The sequence below is a fragment of the Myotis lucifugus genome, unplaced genomic scaffold (assembly GCF_000147115.1).
Source record: "Myotis lucifugus unplaced genomic scaffold, Myoluc2.0 scaffold_124, whole genome shotgun sequence".
NCBI lineage: Eukaryota > Metazoa > Chordata > Mammalia > Chiroptera > Vespertilionidae > Myotis > Myotis lucifugus.
Window position 1 is genome coordinate 642,122 of NW_005871172.1, and position 8,230 is coordinate 650,351.

Here is an 8,230-nt window from a genome sequence, read left to right on the forward strand (position 1 = left end):
GAGCAATCCTATTAATAATATAGAAGACTATGGATGGACTGTAGATTCTTTACAGTATTTATCACCACTTGGTAGTTTTCCAATCTTGAGGGCCTAAAATAGGAGATAAGCTGGAAGGAAACATGTCACTATTATATGTTTAAAAAAAGAGTATAACCTTTTATTTCACTTTTAAAGAAGTGGTTTTACATCTCAATTTCCTATGCATTCAGGTCAATTACTTACTCAGTCGGATAAGTAACTAAATGTGGACTTGTCATGATTGTCAACAATTCACAGAAAAATATAGGTAGTGAATATATTATCAGTGTCCTCCAATAGTCAAATAATTAATTGCATTTTGAAAGGCTGCAAGAGAATCTTCCAGAGTTCATGAGTTAGGCTCAGAGTCTGGTTTGTCCTGTAAATACTGAATTCTATTTTTAAAATATTTATTCGATTATTACCATATGCTCTGCACTGTTTTATGCAAAAATCATGCCTGTTACCCTACTTTAGATAATAAAAGATTCTCTTATGAATCTTCTAGAAGTTTATCTTAAATGAAAACATTTTTATTTTAGAGACTATTGATTAAAATCTTTCTAAAATGATAAAATAAGTTCCCCAGATTCCTAAATAGAGTTCCTCAATATAATTTAACTTTTTCTTCATGTTTAAGAAACACATGAGCACTATTGTTTTGTTAAATTCAACAAACAATTTAAGCCACCTATGACAAGAGTCATGCCTTGGGGGCTATTAAATGTGTAGGTCTATATGCTCCTGAAATGAATGGCTCTAGAATATTGTATTTTTCAAGTTCTGATTCTATGGTTCTTTGTCTCCAACTTTTTGTGTGTTTGTTATCCTTACCTGAGGATATTTTTCCATTGATTTTTTTAGAGAGGATAGGAGAGAGGAGAGAGAGAAACGTACACATCAATTGGTTGCCTCCCACCCGCTCCCTGACCAGGGCCAGGGATTGAGCCTGCAACTGAGGTACATGCGCTTGACCAGAATCGAACCCAGGAACCTTCAGTCCATGGGCTGATGCTCTATCCACTGATTCAAACCGGCTAGGGCTGTCTCCAACTTCTTTTTTATCAGCTTCAACTTTCCTCTTTCCTCTACTCTCATGATTAATCACTTGTCTCCTGACCTAGGAAAACTGCAGGATTCCAGGGGAACTACAGGCACCACCCTTGCTTCTATACACCATTCCAAGTTAACAGTTGTAACTACTTAAGAAACGCTCTGTTTCTCCCCTGTGTGGTGAAAGCAATGAGCTTCTTCCCAGGTGTTTTCCTTGCCCATCAGTGGTCTTTCTCATTGTCCAGAGGAATCTAAACTTGTTGACCCTTGGAATTTGTGACCTGATAAGATGCCAGGAATGCTGAATATAAATTATACACCTGTATTCATTATCAAAATCCAACACTCAGACAATAAGAGCATTTCTACATGGAGATATCCTGAGAAACAGGACGAATCCTAGATCTATTAGGGGAAAGGGTGAGACTTGAGGTATGAAAAGAATAATTTTTATTGAGCACCTCTCATTATATCTACTTCAAAACAATACTATGAGGTGGTTACTAGTGGCCCCGTTTTACAAGGGGCATAAGGAGCATGTCGCAGTCACACAGTATGTGTGCAAAGCCAGCATGTACTTGTCGGTATGTCTAGTGACAAAGCCTGTGCTGGTTCCAGAACACCGCACGCCAGAGCTTCATCACATGACAACAGTCACGTGTTTTCAGAATGGGGTGAAACAGGCTGACTCCAGACTGTTCATGACTGAGAACAGAGCTTCCAGAGCATTACTCCCAAGGGGGGACAGCTGTTTCTATTTCAGGCTGGCTGCCTACAGTGAATTGCACTCAACTCGTTTAAGCCAGAACGACCTTTCACACAAAAAAACCCTTCGTGTGTGGCTGTGCATTTGACTTAGCCAAAAAGAGGAATGCTTAGCCTTTCGGATTGACTGGTTGGCGACAGCTCTGATTCTCCGACTCGGCCTTCCAAACTTTCACTTCCACAGCTCCTCCTACAATCAATCGCACAAGGTCTCATTTCTATAAGAAATCCCTTATTGCTCTAGCGGGTTTGGTTCAATGAATATAGAGCATCAGCCCAAGGACTGAAGGGTCCCAGGTTTGATTCCGGCAAGGGCCTATGCCTCAGTTGCAGGCTCGATACCTGGCCCTAGTTGGGGCATGTGTGGGAGGCAACCAATCAATGTGTCTCTCTCACATTGATGTTTCTCTGTCTCTGTCTCTACCTCTCCCTTCCACTCTCCCTGGAAATCAATGGAAAAATATCCTTGGGTGAGGATTAACAAAACAGAACAAAACAAACAAACAAACAAACAAACAAAGAAATCCCCTACTCATAACTCATCATGGTCTGCTTCCCTGATTAAACCCTGACTATAAAATACCATGTGGCACTTTTGAAAAGAAATGGGGTGGGGGGAGTTTAGTGGTGGCCAAGGGCTATCTACTGCCCAGTGCCCAGGGAATAGGATGAGTCAGCTAGTTCGAACTTTATAAACTAGGGGCCATTTTGGTTGCCAATATTTTTATAGCCGCAAATCCAGGGGCTAAAACCTTTTTAAGTCAAAGTGCCCTTTACAAATGTATTGCATGGAACTCAGCCACATTCCACTACAGCAATCTGACCCAGCTCAGTGACCAGGCCAGGAGACCCTGCATCCCAGATCCCACCTGGCTCAGCTCAGCTAGAATATGCATGGCCCGGAAGTCAAAGTCTGGCCGCTCATCCTAGTTCTGACCCCTAAATAAGGCACTTACCTCACAGGGCTGGTTTCTTCTTCGATCATTATAGAATGAGCTCAAATAATTTCTGAGGTCTCTTAGAAATAAACTTTTATGACAAATAAATTTAAACTCACTAGTAATTCATAGCACATAAGCAGAACCTGTACTCAACCAAAAGAATTTTGTCAAATATATGGAAAGGGCTAATCCTACAGAGGAAAGGAGGCTCTTAATGAAACCACTAATCCTCAGACTTGAGCCTCCATGGCATTCCTCCTGGCTAACACCACATAAAGCAGATTTAGAACCTGCTGCTGTTATTATTGCAAGAAGTTGTAATTTCCACAAAACTAATCTTACAGGTTGTGAGTCCACTTATTCTCCTGTTGGTTTTAATATCTTGGCTTTTTCTACCAGTTCTCAATTTTCTTTTTGCTGCTCTGTTACAATATTTGAGATGACCTAAGTGCTCGAGAGCTTCAGGTAGACATTTGAAGGAAGTGAGCAAACTGGCACCTCACTAACAAGCAGCTTTATGAATGGGATATCCTATGTAATAAAAGACTAATATGCAAATCGACCAAATGGTGGAACGACCGGTCGCTATGACTCACACTAACCACCAGGGGGCAGATGCTCAATGCAGGAGCTGCCACCTGGTGGTCAGTGTGCTCCCACAGGGGGAGCACCATTCAGCCAGAAGCCGGGCTCACGGCTGGTGAGCGCAGCGACAATGGCGGGAGCCTCTCCCGCATCCACGGTAGCACTAAGGATGTCCGACTGATGGCTTAGGCCCGCTACAGTGGGGAGCGGGCCTAAGCCGTCAGTCGAACATTCCCTGAGGGCTCCTGGACTGCAAGAGGGTGCAGGCTGTCCTGAGGGATCCCCCCCCCCCCCGTCCCCGAGTGCACAAATTTCGTGCACTGGGCTTCTAGTTCTAAATAACATAGAGCCTGAGGTTCTGCAGCTTGAAAAGCACCTTGGAGATCATCCCAACAAGAGGTTCCCAAACTTCCATCCTGGACCCTAACTTGGGCCTTCAAGCCAGTGCCAGGTTGGCTAAAGGGTTTCGGGTTTGATTCCGGTCCAGGGCACGTACCTCAATTGCAGGCTTGGTCCCTGGCCCTGGGCATGTGAGGGACGCAACCAATCAATATCTCTCTCTCACATGGATGTTTCTCTCTCCTTCCCTTCTACTGTCTCTAAAAAACAATGGTTCAGGTGAGGATTAACAAAAAGAAGAAGAGGAAGAAGAAGAAGAAGAGGGAGGAGGAGGAGGAGGAGAGAAAGAAGAAGAATCTCTTACCCTTAGAGACAGCATGGAGGGACCTGGAGAGTATTACAGTAAGCAAAGTAAGCCAATCAGAGAAAGACAACTGTCACATGATCTCACTGTTATATGGAATCTAATGAACAAAATAAACCGTTATGTGGAATCTAATGAACAAAATAAACCGATGAACAAACTAGATCCAGAGCATGCAATACACTAATTTTGAAAGGGGGGGGGGATTAACCAAAGAATTCTAACATCTCTTCTTGATTCTTTTTTAGAATTTCTATTTCTCTGCTTACATTACCTATCTGTTATTGCATATTGCCTACTTTTTCCATTAACGCTCTTAGCATATTAATGATAGTTGTTTTAAATTCCTAGACTGATAATTCTAACATCCTTGCAGGACATGATGTACTGGGTAAAGAAACCTGGTACTGGTTCCCATGGAGGTTTATACTTATGAGTTTCTGCTCCTAAATCATGATTCTCTGATTCCACCTATTTAACTCTCCAATTTGGGGAGTAGCAGTTTATCCTGTGATCTCAATTTTCTGATGGCTCTAAGAAAAGCTGTTGATATTCAATTTGTTCAGCTTTTACTTGTTAGAATGGAATAATGACCTCCAAGGTCCTTACATGCCGGAATGGAAACTAAAAGTCCCTCAAGTAGTCTTCAAGTGGAGAAGGATGAGCCCTATGGTAGATGTATACAATGGAAGATAACTCACCACATGGATGAATCTCAAATACACTATGCTAAGTGACAGAAACTTGGTTCAAAGGGCTGGACACTGTGTGATTCCATTTACATAACATTCTGGAAAAGGCAAAACTATAGGGTTAGAGTACAGATCAGTGGTTAACAGTGGTTAGGGATTGGAGTGGATTTGACTACAAAGGGTTAATACAAAGTAATTTGGAGAAGACGGTGGAATTGTTCTGTATCTTGATTGTGGTGGTGGTTATGTGAGTTCATGCATTTCTCAGAATTCATAAAACTGTACATAAAAAGTACATAAACTTAAAAAATTAATTGCCATTATAACATCTCATCTGAGTTGTTTGCAAACTCTGCTTGAAGATTTTCTGTGATGGGGAATTAATCTTTTCAGAGGCCACTGGTCCTATGAATACAAAGCTTCCCCATGCTGTGAGTGGGTTACAGGTTACCATGATATTAAACATCTCAGCCCTCAGGCAGTCAAGAGTCTTTGGACCAATCTTTTCCACAGTGAGCTCTATAAATTCTGTAATTTTTCTCTTATTGCCACAAAGTGAAAAGGGATTCACTATGTTATTAGATAGCTCAAAGATTTTCGTGTACATTGAAACAATATCAGCCCATCTGCAGCGACAACCCTCATTGGTCCGAGGTTTTCTCTTTCTTGGAACCAATTTTCTCGCTCCTTATATATATAACAGTTCATCAGATATTTGGAGATTTGCTACACATTTTCATATTCCCACCATCACCAATTTTTCTCTGAGTAAATGTGCCTGGTTCCTTGGGCTATTCCTCATATGGCATGTTTTTATGATTCATTTCCCAGAACAGGATCTTCATTGTCAATATTCCTTCCCAATTTCCCAAATAAAACATGATGTTTAAGTTTCAATTAGCATAGGATCTATAAGGAAAAATTTTTGTTTATTGAAATCAGTCCCATGATATCTGCCTTCACACACACAGCAGAGAAGGCATAATGCAATCTTCCTTTGCAGACTGAAAAAATTACTGGGTCTCATGACTATCAAGTTTTGTAATCTAACTGTACTGGCTCTATAGCCTCTGAGAGTTCTTGCAACACTTTCAAATTCTAGTATTTCGGGAGAACTCACTAGAAGGAATTCACATAATTAAAACATCACCAAACAAGTCAACAATAACTATAACACAACCACCAATACCATCTTCAGCATCTATAAAAGGATCCACATCTATAAAAATATCCACAGCTGTCATACCATATACTGGCCACCCTCCACCACTATGGCATTCTATTACTAGAGCTCCTTACTACACTGACCACTTAAACACTCATGAGGCAAGATCCTCCCATCTTCCAGTAAACAGGAGACCTTTCTTAGGTTCCAGCTAATCCTCTCAGGAAATTGTTTTTCAGTCACAAAGCATCTTGCCATCTACTTAGTTCACATTCCAGTGGACAGACATTGCCATCATAATATGTACACTCAGCAAGAAATAAATTTTTTATCTCCTGCAGGTTTATGGAACATTAGTTGGAATCCCTTGGTCTATGACTTCAGATGTAGCAAAAGTAGTTTTAACAAACTAGGTTACAAAAAAGGAAAAGAAATTGGGTTGAAGTCTGCCAACCCAAGACATCCCCTCAATGGATATTTGAAACACACGTTGCAAGTTATAACTCGGATTTGACCACAGATGGTTTTTCTAACTTCTATTTCTATTAATTCCTGGGTCAAGGAAATACAAATGGAACAAAGCCTATTTCTATAGGCTAGAAAGAAATGTCTGGATAAGTGGAATTTCTGCTAAAGCAATTCAAAAGTAGAATTTTGCTTGAATGGGTCTATTAAAAATGAGAACAGCTCTGCAAAAAGACACTGACAAAAGAATGAGAAGGCAAACCACAGCTTGGGAGAAATTATTTGTAAAAGGCATTTGATAAAGGACTGTTATCTAAAATATACAAAGAACTCTTAAACTCAACAATAAGAAAATAAACAACTCAATTAAAAAATGGGCAAGCCCTGGCTGGTGTGGCTAAGTTGGTTGGGCATCGTCCTGTGCACTGAAAGGTCACTGGTTCGATTCCCAGGCAGGGTTGCAGGCTTGATCCCCAGTAGGGGGCATGTAGGAGTCAGCCGATCCATCTCTCTCCATCTCTCTCTCTCTCTCCCTCCCTCCCTCCCTCCCTCCTTCCCTCCCTCCCTTCCTCTTTCTTTAAAATTAGTAAAAACATTTTTTAATGGGAAAAAGTCCTGAAAAGACACCTCATCAAAGAAGATACACAGAAGGCAAATATCACATTAAAAGATGTTCAATATATATGTCATTAGGGAACTGAAAAGTAAAACAATGAGATACCACTACACACCTTTTGCTACCAGGAATGTGGAGCAATAGGAATTCTCATTCATTGCTGGTGGGAATACAAAATGGTACAGCCACTTTGAAAATCAGTTTGGTGGTTTTTTACAAAACTAAACATGCTGCTACCAAAGAATACAGTAATTCCACTCTTAGTATCCACCCAAAGGAGTTAAAAACATATGTTCACACAAAAACCTATACACAGATGTTTATTGAAGTTTTATTCATAACTGCCAAAGCTTGGAAGCAACCAAGATGTCCTTCATGGTTCACTTAGTTTTAGATAAGTAACTAAATTGCAGTACATCCAGACAATGGAATATTATTCAGCAGTAAAAAGAAATCACCTATCAAGCTATGAAAAGAAATGAAAGAACCTCAAATGCATAGTACTAAGTGAAAGAAGCCAATCAGAAAAGGCTACATACTATATGATTCTAACTATATGACATTCTGGAAAAGGCAAAACTATGGGTACAATAAAAAGATCCATTTTTCAGAGGTTAGGAGGGAAGAAGGGGTGGATAGAGCACAGAGGATGTTTAGAGCATTGAAACTATTCTGTATGATACTATCATTGTCGATACATATCAGTATACATTTGTCAAGATTCATAGAATATATGCATAGCCCATGGACACAGACAACAGTGTGATGAAGGCTGGGCCCAGCGGGTGGAAGGAGGGGCTGGGTAGAGATGAGTGAGGAGGGGGAGGGGGAGGATGTGGGACATCTGTAATACTGTCAACAATAAAAAAAAAAGCCATCAAGAGTGAGTGAGCCCTGATGTAAACTATGGAATTTAGATGATAATGAGGTATCCGTGGAGGCTCAGTGATTGAATGTGCCACTCCGGTACAGGAAACTGATACTGGGGGAGGCTGTTGCATGTGGGGGCAGAGGGTGTAGAGGGTGTATGCAAACTCTCTGTACCTCCCACTCAATGTTGCTGTGAACCTGAAATTGCTCTAAAAAAAATAAAGCTTTTTCAATGGATAAAACAGCATTTCAGAATATTGGAGGGGGGGGGCGCTTTCTTGTTATGCAAAAGGAAAATGCCACAGCACTCAGCAAGAGCCAGCGACACAGGGACACAGGTCCACTCACCGTCTT